Here is a 24,449-nt window from a genome sequence, read left to right on the forward strand (position 1 = left end):
GTGCATAAAACATCGTGATGACAGATATTAAAGAAATGTGGCTGATAATACTTAAACCATTCAAAGAGTACCTAAGTTACATTCCGCTTCTAAGACAAGATAAACAGCTTTGTGAAGCAAATGACCCACTACACATACCCACTGTTATAAAACCCTGTTCAAATACACAGGCACAGAAGTTTGTACTAGATAACCAGCTTATGTCCCTCTGGCGGAGGACAAGCCTTCACATTGACAAGAACGCCTGCCGAGAGTAACTCGGCCGATAATACGACAAAATCCTCGGGTAATTTGTCACTGTCAGCCGTTACGCTTTGCCCAGATTACCAAAATGCTATAGTATGCTAAGAACAAGATATAAGAGAAAAACCTGACCTTCTGTCTTCATCTCGCAGACGCTCCAGTGTTTATGTATTAATGACATGCGACGTAGGTGTCTCTGACGTATAATTTAAGAAACGAAACATTTCACAAAACGTGATATTATATTCATAATACTTCTTATATAGTTTTATTCTAAAGGAAGCAATGAGATGGAGTGTGTTCATCTCTTTGCATTAATAAATAGGCCGTGCGTGGCCTAATGGTTGGAGCGCCAGGCTGAATAGCAGAAAGTTCACATTTCGCGTACCGTAAAGCAAATCAATGATAACAAAAAAAAAAAAAACGTTTCGTACTGTAAGGGCGTTATAAGAACGACAGTTAAATCTCACTATTCGATTAGGGGCATCTAGTACCTTCGTGTGGCAGAAATATGCCATGTTCAACACAAAAATACGAGTTATTTACGTTAATGAATGAACTACTACCAAACATTCATACTCGACTTTAATTTTCGTTCAAAGAGCAGTAAACATACGAAAAACGTTTCTACTAACCTATCAACAAACTATATTGCTAAGCCTAACGGCTGGTCTACTCTAGTGATACATACACACACACACAGGATAAGCGAAGGTTCAAAATATACCTTTCAAAAGTGATCCAATTACCTAAATTTCAGTATACGTATACATACTTGTGATGCAAATACCTGGTGCGCTGATGTTCAGCTCATAGGTGTAATATGTCAACCTGATATTTAACTTTGCTTCCGTTATAGAGACTGTAACTGGTATTAAGAACTCCACCGATGCTAATTAAACAGTAAACTAACAACAGTGACTTTCAAAAGCATTGACATTTTCCAGAAAGACTGACTGAGATCGAAACATGTGCTTTCTACAATAGATATAATTACGCTTAAAAATCGTTGTTTCTTAACATACTATCTTTAACAACTGACCTCATGAACTAATGTTTAGTCTAAACTTGTAATAAAGGTGAGATGAGCTCATTCACAATTTGTTTGTTTTAAGTTAAGCACAAAGCTTCATAATGGGCTATCTGTGCTGTGCCCACCATGGGCGACGAAACCCGGTTTCTAGCGATGTAAGTCCGCAGAAACTAGAACTATAATGTTTACTTGTGTCATTTGTCACGTGCAACAAAATATCTATTCTATGTGGTCACTTTTTTTCCCTTTTAACGTTCTTCCCTTGGATCAAATTACATTAAATTCGAATGAAATTAGATTCGAATAGCATTGGATAGAATCGTTTAATAAATTATATTACACCAAGAAAAGTACACACACTTACTGTTACAATAATACTTATACCGTAGAAGTGTATTAAACAGTGTTAATATTTGTAAGCAATTTGTTTCATAATGCATGTCGAGAATTCAAATAGAACTTGGGAAATTCCCCCGATTTATTTTTTAGTTTAAACATCTTGTAATATAAGCACATCGATTATAACCTTTTTTTCCAACCATTTCTCAAGTTAAATATATATAATGAGAGATAGGCCTTTTAATAAACTATATCAATATTCTCTGTAATTTTGAAAAAAAAATGTAGATGGCGTATTCGGTACAATATTTCAAAAGTTAAATTTTTCGTTAACATGTTTCTGGCACACAAAATTCAACATTTACAATTTTACTTTTGTTTATATCTATAACTGGACTAAATTACCTTGATTGTTTAACGCTGTTAATTTTAGCAAATGTTCTGAGTGGTCACCATGCATGTGACGAATATAATGTTCTATTTCATTCTAAAAAATGTTAAATTAAAGTGAGGTTTAGTGATTTGACCAAGACAAATAACTAGATTCATTATTCATAGTGATATTTCAAGAACCAGTTTTGGTCAATACCGAATACGATGGATTATTATAATATTGCCTATGAAGAGATTTTTCTATCAGGATGGATCATCGTTAAATACATTTTGTACACTAAATATTCTTCTAAAAGTATCAAATGACCCAAATCCTGTCACGAGAATGTTTCCCACGCCATTACACCACCTCTAGCAGCTTAGATCGTAGGAACAACAAATGCAGGTCAAGTGCCTCAGGTTTTTGTTTTTGTTTTTGCTCCATAGTTTACAATGGCTTCAGAACAGTAAGGGGTAGGTGACGGGCTCCATTTCAAGATCCAGTCATTCAATGTCCACATTTCGAGATCTAATCCATGACTTCTGAAATGTATCTAAGAATAGTAGTTTTTGGACTGACTATTAGCCATCATATAAAATATTTTGTAATATCCTCCAAATGGTTCAGTTGGAAACGACTAAATCTTTGCTGCTATTGAACGAACAAGTTAATTAAAGCACAGTTACACTTATAAGCCTGTCCTCAAATCGTAGTTTCTTTCACTCCCAGTCTGTTATCAAAGTTGGCAACCACACTTTTGTCCATATGGCAAACGTATTCCATTTCATTTGACAATGACACCCCTACCAAGCAAGCAGTTAGACTAATACTAGTTTGAGAACCAGAGATCCGCTTTCTCACAAATTAACCATAATATTAGTAATACGAGTACATTTAGCATTTATGGTAATCAAACAATAACCAAACTCATCATATGAACAATTTTACTAATGTAAACAAAATGTGCTTTATCAAGTGTATGTATGGAGTTCTTATATCATAGAAAGTCGGTGCAGCACTGAGTTGATTTGGAATCAGCCATAACAGTTACAGAATAACTCTCTAAATATATCTTATGCAATATTCCAAAACTCGAACGATGGAAGTCAGGCGAAGGGTATTTGATCTTTTTAAACACGAATGTTTTGTCTGTTTATAAAGCCTCAGTATAGTCGGCTAAAATAAAAATGTAGTTAAAATTAATTGAATTCCAATATCAGAGATAACACGTAAGCGAATCAGTGCATTATCGTAAGTAGTAATGCTTACGTTTGTTAATGTGTAAGCTTGTTTATTCCTTCGCTTGTTAAGAATTTTTGCGTAAAAAAACTACATAAGGGATCTATTCGTATTAGCCGGCACTACCTTTGAACTGATACATTAGAGGCAAAGCAGCTATTCAATAGTTCTCATCACATATTATTAGTCTATTCGTCTTTATTAAACTTCAACAACAGAACACGAACCTTGAACCTCCAGATTAACAGACCGGACACGCTGTTCACTTCTTGCTTAAACTATTATATATGTATTGGATTGTAAACTAGTGCACCGCATCTGCCTATAGAACGACGTTTCAAGCTGATAGAACAGGTTTTTTTCATTAGAGTCCTTTTTTACTTCCACTGGCAAGACTGGAAATTTTTAATTTTGTTAGCCGAGAAGGGCTAACAGGGTCTAATTGTTCAGATCTCTGGTCTGTCAAAAACAGTTGATTGCAAGGAAACATAATAGCAGAGATATTCGTATCGTTTAAACTGGGATACAACTACGCGTGGGTGGATGGAATGATTGATTTGACGGGAAGTCCAGGAGCTTCGACTACTGAGTATCACGTGGCTGATGGTCAAATTACAGTGGACGATCAACTAGAAGAGAGGTTGTCTGTAGTTGGCCTGTCATGTTAGATTACTGGATTATTCTGTTAGTAAGCACGTGTTCAACAAAGCTCGGTTTATGACTAGCCTTCCCAAGTACAAGTCGTCAGAATTTGACTTGTGCCCGTGAAGTACAGTCTGCCTTTGACGAAACTATTCGTGCTCCTCCCTACCCCCCTCAAATTAATGACGTCGCTAGTTCGTTTCACGGATCTCGTGTCCTGTTTTATTTTGTTTTTGTCTTTTTCTTTACAAGTAACACAATCCAGTCAACTCAAGTGCCTACGATGAAAATGAAAGTACATCAGTAATTAAACTGAAAGTGTAAATCAATGAATATACTTAATTATATCAAAGACTTATACGTCATTGCTATAAAACATTAACAGGCTTCTTTTTTATTGTATGCCACCACTAGGTGAAGAGGTGAACTAAACAAAAATTTACTTCCATCTGTTGAACATCTGATATTTATGTCAAAACACCTGCGTTTCAGTTAAACAAGTTTCCTCTTGCAGTGGAAGAAAGAGCACATAGGGAAAAAGATACGGTATCTGGAATAGACTGTTTTTAGGTTGTAACCTACACGTTCGTTAAAACCCAAGCACACTGAGTGCTTCTTACCATGAAAAAAAAATTAAATTAAATTGGTCTATATGATGTAACGTTACAGTAACAATTTCATTCTTTTTGTAAAATGTGCTCAAATAGATAATAAAAATAAGCAAAAACATTTTGACTACATTTTTAGTCTATTCTTTCTTAAACATTTTATTTTATATATTGTGGTTTAAACTGTTTAATATTAGGTACAGTTGTAACGATTGGAAACTTTAAAAGAAAAGCTTTTTTTTTTTCTGTAAGAAAATGCAATATCATAAACCACGTTTAAGATACGCCACACACACACACACACACACACACACATAGGACTAACCTCCACATGTATAAGAGGCCAGTATACTTGATACACATTGTGAATGCAATTGTGCCTTTAACATACAATATGATGCAGTCATCCGCTGCGACAGCGGCAAGTCTTCGGACTTACAACGCTAAAATCAGGGTTCGATTCCCCTCGGTGGACATAGCAGATAATCCGTTGTGTCTTCGGTATAAGAGCACACACGCACAATATGATTTGTTACCTGTTAGAGGAATGTTTCTGTTTTCGCTCAATTTTTCGAGCATAAACAACTTACACAATGTTTCTACAATTAATCTATTCATATACATGTAACAATAAGGAGATATATATCAATTGTACTCTGACGACAATGAAAACTTTAAAAGGTCCTGTCTTCATTGTTATCTTCATACCAGTCTTATCAGATTGCACCAGCAGATGTGACATCAAATGGAAATTCGAAGAGTTGAAATGGTTTAGCCCCAGAAACTCGTAAAGTGTTAAAATAAAACTATTCTTAACACACCATTCTCCTTTCAGATATCAATACTTTGGTATTTTCAATCGGAACTGTATCTCATTCGACACAAGAGCTACAAGTCCTGCAGGAAGTCAACCAAACAACGCGTCCCCCGCAGAGACAACGGCAAGTCTACGGATTTACAACGTTAAAATAAAGAGTTTGACTCCTCTCGGTAGACGCAACAAATAGCCCAATGTACTTTTTCTATAAGAAAAACATATACATACGCACCAAACAACGGAATCTGCCACCAAACGGCTGATATGGAATAATAGGAGTTATTGTCACAGTTTAATATCTCAATCGCTGAAAGTGCGAAACTAGTTCAGCAGCACATCGTGGCTTGAACGTTGGACCTGCAGATCTTCAACTCAATAAGTGCTCTTCCTCGTTTTTATTAGTGAAGCAAGTTACCAATAAAATTAATCTTTTAAAGTATATATGAGCATTTCAGTGTATTTTCTAATATGAACATGCTGTGTTTGTGCTTTTTTTCTTGGGTTTGTCTCGGACGAATAAGCACACCAGTCTAAAATTGTTTGTGTGTAAACTACTTCCAACTCTGGGTCCTTTTAGCCGCGGCATAGTGGCTCACAGAATGGCTACGAGTTTTCGTGTTTTTTTGGGATTTTTCAAGCACAAACCTTTGAATGATGGTTTCGTCATATCCTGACCTATTGGAGATCTAATTACAATCTTGGACTCAGAAGGTCAAACCCTTTCTAGTGCTGTATTTGATCATACCCAAGGTCTCATAGATTAATTCACTCTAATCCTGCCATTTCAATCTGAGGCTAGGCTGGTAGAGATCTTGATAAATAGTAGAAAGGAGAAAAATATATCATTGATCATTTTACTTTAATCCAACCTAAAAGAATTTTAAGTGTCTCGGCTGTTGAAAATTCCCTCTTCTTTCTCTTCGTATGATTTTTTAAATTACATTTATAATCTACAAATTTTGTATTTTAAGACTCATTAAAAAATAGAGAACGTGCAACTTTTCATCGTTGAAAATGACATTTAAACTTAAGTTTTATTTTAAATGTTTGAAAACTGGACGGTCTTCCCTAACATTTGTTTTTCATGTAGCAAAATCTTTACTATCTTGCCTGAAGAGCACGCATCACATACTCTATTGGAACTTTCCGAGACAAAAGATTATAGCCTCGTATTTTTTTTAGAATTTGCACATGGATGGACACACTCACACAAGTGATGGTATAACATCCTGACACGTGGCGATCACAAATAGTAGTACACAGGCCTAAACAGAAAGAGAATGAAAATTACACTGCGGGGGATCTGTAAAATTACGGAAAAGGTACGAGCAAGCAGAACGTTTCACGAAGTGAAAATTTAACGAAACGTATTTTAAGACAGCTCATTAGGAAAAGGCTTATTAATGTTATTATTCGTATTTTAATGAGGTTTCTTAAAATCTTTTCCGTTACATTACATAGTTTCGTGATTTGTTTGTTTTTTTTAGTTTATAACACAAATCGATGAATTAAAACTTTTAAAAAGAGGCTTTTTAACGTTTCGTGTAATTAACTATGACAGGCGTACAGATGAATAAAACCGGCAGTTGATTTGTTTGTTCGTTTGTTCGAAGTTAAGCACAAGGCTACACAATGGGCTGTCTGTGCTCTGCCCTGTTTCTAGTGTTGTATGTGCGCAGACATTCCGCCGACAGAACTGTTTATAAACTCAACAGATGCAAAAGTACAGTGCCATCTAGAAGCAAGTATCTTCTTAAATTGCTAATAATACTTCAAATGGGTAACCTCATACGCATAAGTCGTAATGTTTCTATTGAATTACATGAAGCAATTGAAGATAAAAAAACATCCTGAATAATATCGGTGTTCTCCTATTTTATTAGTTTGTTATGTTTTGAATTTCGCGCAAAGCTATCCAAGGGCTATCTGCGCTAGCTGTCCCTAATTTAGCAGTGTAAGACTAGATAGTAATTCATTAATTGATCGTACTTACATGAGTTTTGGAAAATGTTAATAAAGACTATAATTGTTCATGTGTAACAGTGTCGAAGTTAGAAGGCACTCTTTCGGTGGGTCAGCTGTAGATCTTCAGATTTACACCACCAGCTTAAGAGGTTCGATTACTCTCGGTAAACTCAAGGTCGAGGTGGCTTTTCTGTGAGAATACATACATATGTTATCGGGAGATTCGTGAAAACTATTTTCATGGGACTATCCTATCATTATGTATTTGTTTTCTAATTATCATTACGTCTATCCAACTTTTGGGTTTTACTTCAGAAACAACACGAGAAAACCAGATACTTTTGTATATACACATTTTACGTCACTGCATGGACGAGCCTCGTTTTCACAAAATAACCAAATCTTCCAATCATGTTCTTACAAAGTTTCTGTTTTCATTTCGATGCTTAAACCAAGATGGTATTTTAATCAGTGGTTAAGTGAATTCAGTAAACATAATGTCAGTATAGACGTATAAAATATGTAATATAACAACTGGTAGCATTTGGAACCGTCTCCAAAGTTCGAAACTTTCTTAGACAATGTTCGTTCATAAGCTTTGCTGAATATTTTCTATCAGTTTCTTTAAAGATCTTTTTTAGGAACCCAGTCTGGTTTACATAGTTTTGTTGATATTTCTGTATATTGCCCCTCGCTAGTACATAGGTAAGTCTACGGATTTACATCGTTAAAATCAGGGGTTCGATTCCCCTCGGTGGGCTCAGCAGATAGCCCCATGTGGCTTTGCTATAAGAAAACACATTCTGTATATTATATTAAACAACAGGCTTAAGTAAACTAGTCAATTGTACATTCTGCATGATCATGAATCAAAGCATCCATTCTGATTTCAATTTCTCTCATTTATCTAGCATTTTAACGTGTTTACACAGTTCTCATTGACTGGTTCGTTTAACAAAAACATGGGTTATATCTGGATTACTTGTTTCCAGTTCTACATGTCTTCCAAACCTTCGAACTTTTTCTCACTAACTAGTGAAATAATCAGCTCCCCTATATTTTTATAAACTCTTGAGACCCTTAGTGACACGGTGATAAGCCTACAGACTTATAACGCTAAAATCCGAGTTTCGATACCCGTGGTGTGTAGTTTTGTATTTCTCTACATATAAACCCTAGGTTTTCATATCGTTTTAAATGACTAGTTAAATGAAAAAGTTACGGGTTTTACTTCGATCACTTTTGTGTGTGTGTGTGTGTGTGTGTGTGTAGTTTCATACATTTTGCAAGCTTTTAGTAATATTCAATAGTTAGTTTACCGAAAAGAAAAGCATGGCCGTAAACGTTTCACTTTCACGTATTTTAATAACACTTGGTATTCACCGATTTTGATACTCACGTATACCTTGGTTAATAAAACAGCACCTTTCACTTGACTGAAAAACAAAATCAACACTTAGAGTCGTTCTTTTATTTCTGTTTTGTCAGCATAAACACCTAAACTTCCACCATTAACGTCTAGAGTGTTTACCATTCAAACTGTTTATGTCATTAAAATTGCTCAAACGGCGTTGAGTTTGGGTGTTCCTAGAAAAATACATCACTGTTTGATAGCAATGTATCACTTTTCACAAGTGACCTCCGCCTACATAAGCGTGTAGTTCAACGACAATATAAATCTCCTCAACATTAGGAAAGCTACACAGTATTAATAAATGTTTTACATTGAAATGTTGGTAGTCTATACGATCACTCACGTCTAGCTACTGGTTAGCAATAAAATGTTTCATACAACTATGCACTATTTACTAGTTAATGTTACGCTTCGTTTAGGATGTTAATTCAGAATGAATATATACGTGTTATTAGTGGACTGGATTCGATCTTGGGTCCTCTTGTTGGAAGTCTGGTGTATTATCTGCTCGAATGGATTCTCTCCTGTTTAGAACTTGAATAAACTATTTGAATATTTTCAAGTGAAGTCACAAATTGTTCCTCTAATGTAGCCCTTTCAGTAACATAGCGATATTTCCGCGGACTTAGACCGCTAGAAATCAGCTTTCGAAAACCGTGTTGGACAAAGCACAGATAGTCTTTTGTGTAGCTTTGTGCTTAATAACAAACAATAACCTCTTAAAGCAGTAAATAAGCAGACACAAGCACTTAGTAACTTATATTTAGTTCTAAACAATGACGTACTAATTAATAATTAGTCTTAGGTGATCTTAGTGGCTACTAATAATGACAACCATTGATATACAATCGTCAAAACCTTATCGTAAGTAGGATTTAACAGGTTCAGTTGCCTTCGTTAAGTTATAGCGGCAACTTGCTTGTTTCATGAATTTCATGCGAGGCTCCATAAGGGCTATCTAAATCAACTGTCCTTAATTTTGAAGCGATAGATTAGAGAGCTGTTTTAGGCTGAATAGTGGGGTTTGACCCTCACTCTTATAATTTAACCACGGTTTTAAAGAGTGACCGATGATTTTTTTTTAGCTTTTCTTTTTTGGTGGTACTGAATGCAGACCACGAAATCTCAGCTCCACAGTCCGGCACACTAACCACTGGACCGCCAGCGATTGGGTCTTTCTTGTTGGTGTTAGCTTAGTGCAACAAACTTCAACAATAAAATCCGCTGTTTGAAAAATAATTTATTGATAGTTCGAAATATAATAAAAAATATTAAGAACAAGAATGTGAATGAACAGGTACGTGTCGTTAGGCCTACTACAGAGGTGTGTTGCTCTTATGAAAAGGTCAGTTTAAAGGGACCTACAGGCAAAACAAAACAAAAACTTTGGGATCCATTGCTACATGTCACACTTAACGCATGGAGAAATTCTGTAATATATAAATTATATTATATCGAAAAGGTAAAGAAACAAATTAAGGGGAGATAAGATTTGCAGTTAGAAATATTCAAACATTTCGTTTTAACTTAGTTTTCAATGGGTAATTTTTCTTTTCTGTTAAATTATGTTCATTGAAGGAATTTTTAAAATAAAACTATCTATCTAAATTAGTCTTGGGCTTAGCTCAGATGACATTTCCCGAATATCCCAAAGTAACTTGAGGTAGATAGGCCTAAAAGTCAAAATTAATGGACTGTCGGAATTGTTACGTTGTAAGATCAATAATGTAAATAAATACTTAAAAAATCCCGCTTTATTTTTCAAACATGACTGAATATCATTAAGAAATAATGTTAATCTAAACAGTAGATGAGACCAAGAAGTCAAAGAATGGTACTACACAAATGGTCAGTATTTATGATAACGTTAGTCACGTGATATTAGCCATCAGATGATGTGTGTGTTTTTTTCGTATAGCAAAACCACAAAAGGCTATCTGCTCAGCCCACCGAGGGGAATCGAACCCCTGATTTTAGCGTTGTAAATCGGGAGACATACCGCTGTACTAGCGGGGGGCGCATGAGATGATAGTTCAAACGTTTATAAATGCTAGTCTTTATTCTGAAACTGAAATGACATATTTCAATAAGCTGTTTGATTCGATATTACTCTGTATTATACTGACTTTTATACAGTGAAAACTTCAAGTATCATAATATTTAGACGTATGGAACTGGTTGTTTACTCGCGTAAAATTACGCATGAGCTATCTGCGCTTATCATCTTTAATTTTAAACTGACAAACTAGAAATAATTTATGTAGTCAAAAGTACAGATCAACAACTATTGGGCTATTTTCAATTAATAGTTGGTTCTAACTGTCGTTCTTATAACGCGTCCGCGTCTCCAAAGTGCCGAGGAGCAATTTTAAGGCAGAGAAACGCGAACCCGGTAACATTAAATGTTCGTGCTTAAGCAAACATTCAACATTAAGTATACGTTTGATTTAATATTTCTAATTTCGAAAACAGAGTGAGAAAAATTGTGAAACGTTATTTATTTTTCATAAATAGGAATGAGGCATAAAAACCACGTACCTCCTTCACGTATACGAAATGCATTTGTGTTTGACCGTAGTATAACCCAGATGACATAACCCATATTAGTTAGTACAGTCATTCCGCATAAAATTGCACACTGTTAAACAAAATAAAATGTCACTGAAATACACAAACAGACTGCTAGGTAGAAAGATAAACATACATATTTATAAAAACATTGAGGGATTGTTAGGTAGAACGATTACCAAATATACAGAGAGAATAAATGCAGAGATAAGCAAACAGACGGATAAATATTCAAAACGAATGACGATATGGAGATCTGTGTGTTTACGTAAATAAACATATGGACAGAATTGTTTCTTAATTGTGTAGAAATAGATATGTGATAGTACAAAAATATAGTCAGATGAGCACGTGTGTGTATATACATAAACTCATATGTGAGTCTCTATATACCCCACCTGTTATATCTTTAACATGCTATACACGCTCAGTCTTCTATAACGTATAACATGTAAATACACACATCAAATGTGTCTGCAACCGAGGCAATTGGTTACTATGTATGTCTTCTATTTATTTGTTCCCACCACCAGAGAAGAAATGGATATCTCAGAAGCGGTTGACCAGTTTTAATCTTTATGTCACTGTCATTTTAGCTATTTTTTTCTAAAGACATTTCGTGTTCACAGCATAGACAGATATCTTTTTATAATTGAAAGTACGAGTTTTCCCGTGTAATACCAGCAGGTTGAATGTAACCGTTTTTATGTTTCCTTTGGTTAAGCTCAAACTGCTCGTGTTTGTGTTTCTAACACTTTGTGAAACATTTCAATAAACACGCTACATTGACTGCTGAGTTGTAATATATCACAACAGAGAGAGTCTTGCAAATCATTTGATAGTACAAACTCACGCCACAAAGTTAAATACACGTGCTTTGTTTTCTGCTACGCAACTTCGTTAAGAAATAGTCATCATAAATTATACGAACTAAAACAGTTTGATTGGGTTGCATTTCATAGGAGTAAATGAAGACACTTTTGTTTTTAGTCCTAGCATACTCACCGTTGAACACCAGCATTTCCAATCGTGTTCCAAAAAATAACCATTATTCAATTTTAGTAAAGGCGAATATTTGTCTGAATTTCATTGATTTTAATGGTTATAAGATAAAATCAAGTTATTACACTATGCAACACAAATTTTGTTCCTGGATAGTACGTGTTATTTCTTAATTGCTTATGTTGCAAAAGTATAGAAAATGGTCATTATTCCCTTCAAACTTTGCTCTAGTGACCTGGATAATGAAATTTAGAAATTAACCTATTTTCTGTGTAAAAACGGGCAAATTTGCACATTTTCATTTACATAAAGTCTGAATAAAACAACATATGAATCAAGATTTACATGTATTTATAGTAAAGTTATACAAAAATGTTTAGAGGTGAGTAGTTTTTCGAGATTTGCAATTATAATGTAAATCACTTTCACGTATCAGCCACCAAGCACAGTCTCCCATCATGTTTTCGTTATACGCTCCCAGGTCACAAAAGCAAAGTTTGAAGAGAAAAATAGGTATTTTCCATTTACTTTAGGCATAAGCAATTGGGAGACAACACTTTCTGCCCAGGAACAAGAAAAAGTAATTTTCTGTTACATAGTGTTATGTATCTTAAGATATAGATGTACCCTTGTTGGATGGAACACATCGTTAATTATAAGAAATATAATTAATAATAAACACTGGTAATAATTGTGTCTAATTTGATATTAATATTTATTCTATATATAGTACAGACAAATAACGTTAGGGTACAAAAACAATAATAAGAAGGTTAGAATCGCTGTTGCAAAAAATAATGTTCTGAAATAGACCACATAGAATGGTATGAGTACATACATCACCTATATTGTGCACAGCCACTCATCAACTGATTCAACATTATAATGTTGTAATTCACTGTAATTCTACAAACGCTTGTAATGTGGCGGCGCTGTTTCTATGTGCTTATCTTTCGATGTATATCTCAAGGGGAAATGTTATCTGAGACATAAATCAATATTTTGTTTAGGAAATTCGTTTCAGAGATAGTATATTAATGTAAGTTTTTGCAGTTGTTTTACGTATTTAAAAAGTATTTCTAAAGCAAATAAATACTTATTTTCTTATTTCTATCCTTATTCAGTACTGATGTGAAACATCACACCAAAACAAAACCACGAAATTTTAGCTACATGAATAACTTTATCACTCCAGGAGTAAATGAAGACCGGCGATAGAGCTATAGAGAAGCTTCACAGAGACCCTGTAGCTAGAAAGGGATAGCGTTTCATAAGAACAAAACCTTCATACACCCACTATCGCCACTCAAGAGTTTGACAAAGTTAACGACTTCTGTGACATTTGACAGATCATGCCTTAGTCATTTACAAAAACTAATTTTACACTTTAAGTGGCCCATAAATTGTTCGAATTTCATTGGTGTAGCTGAAGAACTCGAGTGTTTATAATACACTCCAGAGTTTGACAAAGTTAACGACTCCTGAAACATTTGACAGGCTGCATCTAATTAATTTACAAACAGCTCATCGTATACTCTAAGTGGTTTGTAAACTGTTCAAGTTTCATTGATGTATTTGATGAACTGTGTGTTTGGAATACAATAGAATATATTAGTTCCTTTTTTTATTACTCATGCCGTTATTCATTATTGTCTTACTTTCGCGAATGAGGTATAGTGGAAAGGATTAGGAGGTTCCAATTTGGGATTGCAATATTTAAGTCGAAACTTACACCTTTTTAAACCAACACCTACAGAAAATCAAAATACCTCTCATTTTATGATTGTGCTACAATTACAGTTTAAAAGTTAGTTATAGTTAGTTATCACCATTAGATTCCATCAAGGAACATAGGGCCGCAATCGCTTGCGGATTCTTCAACAGGTAATTAAGTGAGTAGGTTGTTAGCCCACTGCACCGAGCCGTCCCTAATTTAGTAGTGTAAGACTAGAAGGAAGGCAGCTAGTCATCACCACCCACCGCCAACTCTTGGGCTACACTTTTACCAACGAATAGTGGGATTGACCGTCACATTATAGCGCCCCCACGGCTGGGAGAGCGAGCATGTTTGGCGCGACGCGGGCGCGAACCAGCGACCCTCGGATTACGAGTCATGCCATGCCAGGCCCACAGTTTAAAAGGCGCAGGATAAATGCAGGAACAAATTAGTATTTATTTACAATAGTTTAGAAAATTTCGTTTAAGCAATTCTGTATTAGGAAAGCTGCCCCAGCATCCAAAAGATAGTATTTAGATTTACTTAAAACAAGCCCAACTAACACGCAACGTGCTACAGCGTTGCTGAATGAAACCTAGAACGTCATGCATTATTTCCTGTGACAACGTTTGGCACTGTTACACGTTAACAGTGAATATATATTAACGAAATAAACAATTTATAAAAATTTCAGTAATAGTTTACATGTTTTAAAATACTGAATAACACCATTTGATATATTTTTGTATGGCTTATGCCTTTGAGAATTTATTTACAAAGAAGGATTGTTTGTTTGTTTGTTTGTTTGTTTTTGAAATTCTCGCAAAGTTACACGAGAACTATCTGCGCTAGCCGTCCCTAATTTAGCAGTGAAAGACTAGAGGGAAGGCAGCTAGTCATCACCACCCACCGCCAACTCTTGGGCTACTCTTACCAACTGATAGTGGAACTAGCCGTATTTTATAACGCCCCCACGACTGAAAGGGCGAGCATGTTTGGTGCGACGGGGATTCGAACCTACAAAGAAAGAAACGTTTTCACTACGTTGCAGCAATGTTGCATGCACAACTTTCATCAAAACACAATGTTGTAGCCTCAATAATATTGTGCGAGTAGTTGTTATTTCAATTATTTTATGAGTAAGAAATATATTTTTCATCTTTGAATATACTGTTCATAATTAACTACATATACAAAGTTACCACGATCTCCTTGTGGCACAGAGGTATGTCTATGAACTTACTACGCTAGAAACTGTGTTTCCATACCCTTGATGGGCAGAACACAGATAGCCCATAGAGTAGATTTGTGCTTAATAACAGACTATCAAGTTGTCGAAATGCTTTTGGTGAGGAAATAACCAGAGTTGTATTTTCATAAGAAGTGGGACCCCCGAGTGGTTCAGCGGTTTGTCTGCGGACTTACAACACTAAAAACCGGGTTTAGATACCCGTGGTAGGCACAGATAGTCTATTGTGTAGCTTTATGCGAAAATTCATAGAACAAAACTACAAACAAGTTGTTTATTTTTTCTAACAGTTTTAAGCCTCAACATCGCGAGATTCAACGTGTGTTTCGCAGATTAAAACCACAAAGAAATACAATGAATACCGTGATCTCGCATCTCCTTGCTTTTTTCTTTATTTTTTATTATAGTTGAAATTAGTACAAGCCCTCTGGCAAGGTGATAAATGTTCACAGTCATTTAAAGTAAACTTTAACTAACATCTAAAGCCAATTAAATATATATGTATAGATACAATACGGAGGGCAGTAGTCTGTTATATTAATTAAGCTCTAAAAATGGGTACCATACACCGGTTATGGATTAATTCTATCTTAATGCCAGTTTTATAATGTGAATGGTAAATAGAGTAAAAAAAAAAAAATATTTCTCAAAACGTAGCCCCCCAGTGGCACAGCGGAATGTTCTCCGACTTACAACAATAGAAACCGGGTTATACCCATTTGTGTTGCTTTATGCTTAATTAGAAAGACAAACTTGAAAGGTAAGATAAAAGAAATAAGTATGTTCTATTTATTGTCCCTACTGGGCAGTTAAAGTTTGCTGGACATGCCGCTGTGCCACTAGGGGACATCAGTTAAGAACAAAGTTTGTCACTACGTTTCAAGCTATTACGTAAAGTGAAGAGTGTGAAAGGCTACTTTCAGCGATTTAACATGTTTTTAAACTTTATATTGTTTTCCCCAAAATATATTTCAAAAGCCTTTGTTGTTTAAGTTCTTTTTCATAAGGACTGTCGAACATTTTACTCAAAGAGTTCATTTATTGTGAAAAGCATATAAAATAAAAACAAAAAGATGGAAAATCATTTCTGCCTAAACTATTGGGTTGAGGAATAATTCGTGAGCGTTCTTTCAAGTTAAAAAATATATTCATAAATGAAACGCTTTCGCAAAATATTTCATGTCATTTGGTAGATAATTTTTTGCTCTAATAGATGGGGTGTTTGATTTTCGTATGTCTTTAATTTTTGCTTTCATTTTCAGCTCATTAAATGGAATGTCAAGTGGACAAAATCGAGCATTTTCGACACCATCTGCTTTTCGCATTTAATTTCTTGCAATTTCGTTTAAAACAATGCATACTATATACCTAGGTATTACATGAAATAAAGTATCATAATAAATGTTTTGTGTGTAATGTGTTCATGCATTGAAGTATTGTAAAGTCTTGCATGTAATGCTTGAATGAAATTATTTAAAAACGCTCACGAATTATTCCTCAACCTAATAGATATTACACAATTGGAACTTTCCATTAGGGTAGGGACCTAGTTTTAAGGTGAAAATAATTACATTCCAGCTCTTTTAGTATAGGTACTATACGCATAGTATACATTAGGCTCATTAGGTGTTGACCCCAGACGTTATTGTTGATCTAAACTTTATTTCTATTTTACTGGTTTTGAGAGAACACTGTCCAGGATCCGGGTTGTAAACTATCTTTAAGTTAATTGTTCATTTGTTTGCTGAGAATGTTAGCACAAAGCTACACAAGAGCTAGCTAGCTACGTAAAGTCGTCCTTAATTTGAACCGATCGAGCAGAGGGAAGACAGCTAGTTAACAATGTCTACCGTCAACTATTGGGCCACTTGTCCCTCTGTGGGACAGTGTTAAAGTTACGGAATTACAACGCTAAAATCGAAAGTTTTTGATTCCCCGCAGTGGAATAGCTTACTGTCGCTTTGTTCTAAAACGAAGAACCAAATTTAGGCTGATTTTGTCATCAGGTCATGTCCGGCCTGCTAATTTTAAAATATTAATTAATCTTATTACTTGTCAAAAAGAACGTTTCATCCAAACGTTTTGGGAACTTTTGTTTATTTGCTGTTAAGTTCAAAGCTACACAATGGACTATGTCTGTGCTGTGTCCTGTACGCTGTGTCTTGCGTTAAAAGTGTATTTGGGAAAGGATCTAACTACTACACATTTTTATGTTATTTACACTGACGATCAAACGTGATAACTAAGATAATTATTAAAGGTTTTATTCATTAAAAAAATAGCCCATATTTTTAGTCTGGCTTTTCATCTGAGCAGATGTTAAAAATACAAATATACTCGTGTGTTAATTACACTGAACAACGCTGCAGAAATGTTTACCACCACTCAGACTTGTACAAAATTTTTCTCAAACACAGCTTTCGGTTTAAACACCTAATTGATGTAGTGTGAATAACAGATGTAGTGTGAATAACAATCTCAATCGTTTTTCGTTTCTTTTTTTAATGGACAAGCTATTAGATAATTTCTTAACAGCACACCATTTCAAACAGAACTGATGGAACTAAAATACCTGTTATCTACATACGTATTTTTACACACGATTGATAATCATAACTGTATCTACCGCACTAATCTATATACATACATACATGCCAGAAAGTGAGTGATCTCTTTCAGAATATTCTACCAAACTTGTCTGGCCTGTTGCTAGCACATCTTAAACACCTCGGGCCAGGAATATACATATCCCGCAAGATATATCGAAGCACGTGATGTTTATTAAACACTCGGAGCCCAGCTTTAGAAGACGAACACCAGCTGAAAACCCTGAGGAATTATTCAGATCTCGGGGAGTTAGTTCGCTCCGTCCATCAACCCCTGGGGCCACAAGCCAGCTGACAGAGGTGCACCAGAAGAGATTTCACCCCCACTCCCCTTCTTCTCTCAGCGTGCCCATGTCTGTCACTGGGACGGGTTTATAGCCTGCTTAGCGTTTTAGCGCAGAACATAGAAATACACGTACACAGAGGGAGAGAGAATACAACAGTCATGTGGCTAATTATAGGGTTGAAAGAAACCAACCTGAGTTCAACTAGAGCCTGCCAAACACCTTGACGATCAACTAGAGGGCTGTAACCTAGGCCGTGTAACATTTAACGTGTAACAAAACCTAACTGGAGGTATGAGCACCTCGGTTTCCAGTAAAATTATATGGACTTCTACAGTACATAAACACAGGTGTATATGAATTAATTCGTATATTTCCAACGATAAGTTGTCGAACTTGAAGGTATATTTATGTATACATACATATAAGTTTACATTTCGCTAATTATAAGAGTAGAGATACTTGGAATATATATACATATAAAGATATAAGAAGTAACAAAAGCAAGGATTACAAAATTACAGAAGTATATAAAAATATTTGTGTTTAGAGACAAAAGTTTGGTCCATTATCAAGAACTTAAACAAAAGGTAGAAGTTAAGAAAAGGAATAACAAACGAATATAGGTACTAAACAATGTGCAAGGCTTCAAAGAACAGTTACTTCAATACCGTTAGCAAGTTGTTGTTTTTTTTTGTTTTAGGTTCTACTTCTAAAGCACGATCCATTTAAATAATAATATACATTATACGTAAATAACAAAATTGCTTTCTTCTTTGCGGTGTTTAACGATAACTTCATAGTAAATTACTGGAGTAGGTCCACTTGCACGTGTATAAACATGCTTCTTGTCTTACGCGCATTTGTAAGGTGTTTTTACGCCGTATCTTCGGATTGTGCATCGAGAAATATGAATATAGAAAATAAAAATTTAAAAACAAATTTGTGCAGATAGATAATTTTATAAGTACATGGTACTTTACAAAACAACACTAACTCGAGTACAACTTTCCACACAAATATTGACATAAATTAAAGAAAATTCATTTGATTTTCGGTAGGGGGCGTATTTACCATATTCACTTTGTCCTCGTATTATTTAACAAATTATAGTTTTCAAACATCCACTGAAAATGGATATAGTCGGTATTTGCTCAACATGTGGAGTGCGTTTTGCTATAGACTTTAGTATTTCACTTTATTTTGAGATCTTGGGGTGGGTGGTCTCTAGACGCCTGCCGTTTTTCTTACTTTTTTTTTGTCAGCTAAATTTTCGAGCAAAATTGTTCGAAAACTGTATACCCAAGTGATACACTAGAGGTAAAAACAGTTACTGCCACCTACTGCTAATCCTATCTGAATGAATCATATGATTTGTTTGTCACTATTATAGCATTTCTACAGCTCCAGAACTAATGTGTGTGTAACTTTATATTTGGCGGTAACGAGGTGCTTACGTCAGTGCCTCAGATCCTCAGACCAATACATTAATCACTGGGCTTTGTCTACTTTTTAGAATACGCTTTTGGTCTCGAAATCAAAATATAGGCCTGTAGAAAATTCGGCCAATACTTATCGAAAGATTATACTGAAAAAAAATTATTATTTCGAAGATCACGCTGGCATGACAAGGCGTGAAAACGATGAAGATAAGTGACACCTAAACCACGGAGTATACGGACCTGCGTCGATCTTTAGTAAGGGGCTGTGCATAAATTTACCGCGATTATTTAAATGGCAATTTAAATTATGCCCCCCTCCTCAGTGACATAGCGGAATGTCTGCGAATTCACACCGCTAGAAACCGGGTTTCGACGCCCGTGGTGGACAGAGCACAGATAGCCCATTGTGTTGCTTTGTGCTTAATTTCAAACAAATAATTTAAATAACTATTAATAATCTGGCACTATTTTAACTTGATTCCTTCCCCCTTCCCCACTTCATGCTATTTGATTACCACAAACAGATCTTAATAAAACAACTCATTTAATTGGGAAAAAAATGAAAATCATATACAGGAAATATTTATTAAAACATATCAAACCTAGACTTTATATCAAAGTACATAAATGTCATACTTAGTTATTAAAAGTAGGCTTAATGAAACTAATCTTCATAATAGCTCTCTATTTTCACACCACACATTATCAAGTTAGGAAAACACAGTCACGTTTAGAGGTAAATGCTTTATTAATATTTTTAATTTTGTTAAAACAAATACTGACTAGACTCGCTTCGTAAGCAGCTCCTGTATTAGGCTTTAATGAAATATGTTACACACACATAAGCACATTAATGTGATTTTCTTATAAAAGTAGCTGTGCAAATTAACGAAACTTAAAGTGAACCTTTGCGTGCAGTATTTCATTACGTCAAACGCTTACACCATTACTTCTCGCTTTAACAAACGTTTTCGTTTTACAAATAACATGTTTTGTAATTTCATAAAATACCGCATCTGGTATCGTTCTGAGATCGGAAGAAAACGCTTGAAGACTTTCAGTATACGTTAATTCTAATTTATTCAATAATAATGAGAATGCTTTAAAATCCTAAAATTTGTGTTGAGGATAAATGAAGATAAAATTAAATCTTTGGTTAAACAATAAGTATCAATAACTCTGTTTTCAGACAATAAACTTTCCAATATTTATAACTTCACCTTAGTATCTTGTTTAAATCGGCAAAAATACCAAGGAACTTGTCACCCGTGTAGTTGTTGCCAATCTAGAACGTATCAGCGTTCTCACTGGTCTTTTAGCTTTGTGATACTTAAGATGGCCTTATGAAGTTACAAACCAGACAGTAAAAAGATGGCAAACTGAGTTTAACTGCTTGTGGTTGGCCAGTTATCGAAGAAGGCGCCACATCCTAGATCAATTTTTTTTTCCTTTTAAAATGAGTTCCAATGAAAATTTAGGTGACCAGTCGACCCAGAAAGAAAGAAGCTCTTAGAATTCCCATTTGTCATCGGTGTCATCAGACGACAAAGTCCAACTACTTGTGATTGGCCAGTTATCGAAGAAGGTGCTACATCCTAGATCATTTCTTCGTTTTAAAATGAACTTCAATGAAGAGATTTGGGTGACCAGTCGACCCAGAAGAAAGAGACTCTCAGCATTCCCATTTGCCCTCTGTGTCATCAATTATGCCAGAGAACCTTGGTTCTATTAGCTCTTGTTTTATAATCAAGCCTGATTATCCTTCAATTGCTATTTTTTTTCCACTTCCATTTAATTCATTTTCCTTTATTGTTCTTTTCTGTTGCATTTAGTTTAGAAAGTGTTTTTTAAAGAAACAAGTACAATTTATTTTTTAACTGTGTACGCCTCTTTGTCCACAAGTCACCAAAGTCCATAATTCAAATCCTTCTTGTAATTTGCTAAAATGAGATCGTCAATAGTCCTAACTAAAACTGAATACAACATTAAAACAGAAGAGCACTTTAAAAAAATCGTTAAACTTTAAAAGGATGTAACGATAATAAAACATTTTCACACATGACAGGACATGTTTTTCTTTTGTTTTGATTTGTTTTTGCTTACTTGTCAACTTAGAAAAAAAAAAGACGTCTTCCAATGTAATTTGTATCGAGAGGTAAAAAATAAACAGGACTTTCTGACACGGAAGTTGACGTCAAATTAGATAGAAACAGATATGGTAATTCTGAGCTACGTTTATATGTATGCTAAATGCAAATATGCATTAACCTTAAGAAATAGGGGAAAGTTAGTTATTACAACTACTTAGTTTACCTTAGGCTTCTTTAGAACATTAGCACATTTAAGTGTTGTGTCACCAGGACCATTAGTCAACATTATGTGTAATTAAGATAATGCCACACTTGTTCGTGCTTAAGGCCAAAACGTGATTATCTGAATTGTACAGCGAAATGTGGGCGAGATAATAACTTTATTATTATTACTGTTACTCTACTTACACTAATATAACACTCTTGCATGATTTCATTTAATATATTTTTTGTTGTTGTTTTTTTAAATGAAGAATTAGCACTCGTACCTAGATGAAGCTATACTTCGGGCCTAAACCGTGATTCCAAAACATAGTTGTTTTTAAAAAAGACTTTTGGGTTTAATCAGTCAAACTTATTTCGTTATTACACATAAAACTACCTGTTTAATTTGTTGGATAAATTTTTGAACTTCCCCCAAGCCTCATAATGCTTACGCTTACTTGTTTGTTCACCGCAGTTTAAGAAACACAGGAATGAAATAGCTTTAACTACGAAAAAAAAACTGAAATTTTTTCTTGCAACAATCTCTAGTCAGGTAACAAAACTCCTGTGAAGTATTTTTTATCCGCGATAAACATTGTCTTTGTGCATTCATGCATAGAGATTTAAGAAACTAATAATTATATGTTATCCCATTTGAGAATGTCTTAATAGCCGGTAGTTCTTCGAGTTTAAAATGTGCAGGTTTAATTTGATTTTCACTTGGAATAAAAGATAACAAATAGTTAATTTATCTTATTCCACCATTTACAGTCTTAATTTCAACCATAAAGAACAAATATATTCTGATACTATTTTTTAAAACCTGAATTAATGATTATTATCCTTATATTTTTCACGAAAAGCACACGGATATGAGCTGCAATTTGTTTTTCAGACCAATTTTTTTCACATTAAAAGCACTTTCATGTTATCATTTAAAAGTGATTTTAAAATTATAATGAAGATTTTATGATATAACTAAATAATGCAGTCAGATATAACTCAGAAATAACGCGTACGTATGTGAACAAAATATATGATTTTACATTTAAACAAAATTTATAAGAAGGTCGAAACGTTGTTCGCTCCTCTACATAAGAAAAATTTCTCAACTTATATCACCAGTTTTTACATATATATAAACAACTTGAAATAAAATATAGAACAGCAACTGCCTTAAAATATATAATAACAGAAACAACCTGAAATAAAATATAGAATAGCAGCTGTCTTAAAAATATAGAATAACAGAAACAACTTTATTTAAAACAAAGAACAATCGCATTCGTCTGCAAAAGCACAGAACAGTAGCTAACTATAAAAAACGCAGAATAACCAGCCGTAACACCAACCGTCTAGAAAAATACGGAACAATAACAATCAACTGTGTAGAAAACGTACGATAGCCACAAACATACGTCTAAAAGGCCCAGAACAGTTGTAAACAAATTACTAGAACGATACAGAATAATTAATACCTATTATTTACAAGACGCACAGAATGACTAACTGTACAGACAAAACAGATAACCCTATTTATTTCTTAATGACCACTGAATCATCATATTGTTCAAATATCTGATTAATTTTTCATTGAGATTTGATTAATGTTATCCTCAAAACTGAACATCGATGAACATAAACTAAATCATTACAATGTGATCAAACTGTTAATGTACTTCCAATGCACAAATTAAAACTACAGATGGACACTTCAGAAAACTCTGCTGCAACAACATAGTTTATATGATTGTGTTGACGTGTACTAATCTAGCTGTTTAATGTACTGACGAAAGATGTCCTGCTAACTGTAAAGAAATTATACTGCGATAGAAATAATTGACGTTGTGCAATCAATACACAAGTTGTACAAACACCGTTTCTGATGCATCCATGTCTTCTTGTATTAAAAGTTGTACACGAATACACGTTTTTTGTTTTGTTTCGTAAATAATAAGTAATACAAAAAACTTAGTTTATATTTGTTAGTACAAGGTTACGTTTTTGTGGCATATGTACAACACAAAGTTGGATGTAACTTGTAAAAAGCTGATGGCAAGTTACTAAATTAAGTTAAAAACAAAACTGAAGTTGTTTTATGTCTAAAAATTTTCCAGTAAATTTTAAATGTTCAATCAAACAATACCGAAGAAACTTCGATTATCACCAAATTATGAGTACCACATTTTGCGAGATATTTATAAGAGTACCACAGGTCCACGTGATCTCTCTATCCACATATGTACATATATAAACTGTTCAATCATGATATGTGACCGAACGCGTGCGCACACTCTGAAATTTTTTGTCCAATACGACGCTGCAAAAATGCTTATTACAAATATCTACTAAAAATAATAATCCTGTATATTATTCAAACGCAGTATAACGTTTTTTAAAGACATGCATAAATTTATGTTCTACATTCGTGAATCGTCTAACTCGATGCATAATGTAATGTGTCGGTTATATCGGTGACAAAGTATTAGAATATGACAATTAAGCCGCATTGTAAATCAAAAACTATGACTTTGAGGCATTATATATAACCGTTTAAATATCCAAGCTCTTCATTTTTCGCAGAACCTTTACAGGTCTTGCACATAACAATGTT

At 34.4% G+C, this 24,449-nt stretch overlaps 1 protein-coding gene across 3 annotated transcripts in view; it reads right to left on the minus strand.

The window, feature by feature from the left end:
* LOC143228339 (homeobox protein Meis1-like) overlaps positions 1 to 24,449 on the minus strand; it is a 117,938-nt gene that overhangs the window by 56,218 nt on the left and 37,271 nt on the right. The gene's annotated exons all lie outside the window — the stretch shown is intronic.

Source organism: Tachypleus tridentatus, chromosome 1 (genome assembly GCF_004210375.1).
Source record: "Tachypleus tridentatus isolate NWPU-2018 chromosome 1, ASM421037v1, whole genome shotgun sequence".
In the NCBI taxonomy this organism is placed as follows: Eukaryota; Metazoa; Arthropoda; class Merostomata; order Xiphosura; family Limulidae; genus Tachypleus; species Tachypleus tridentatus.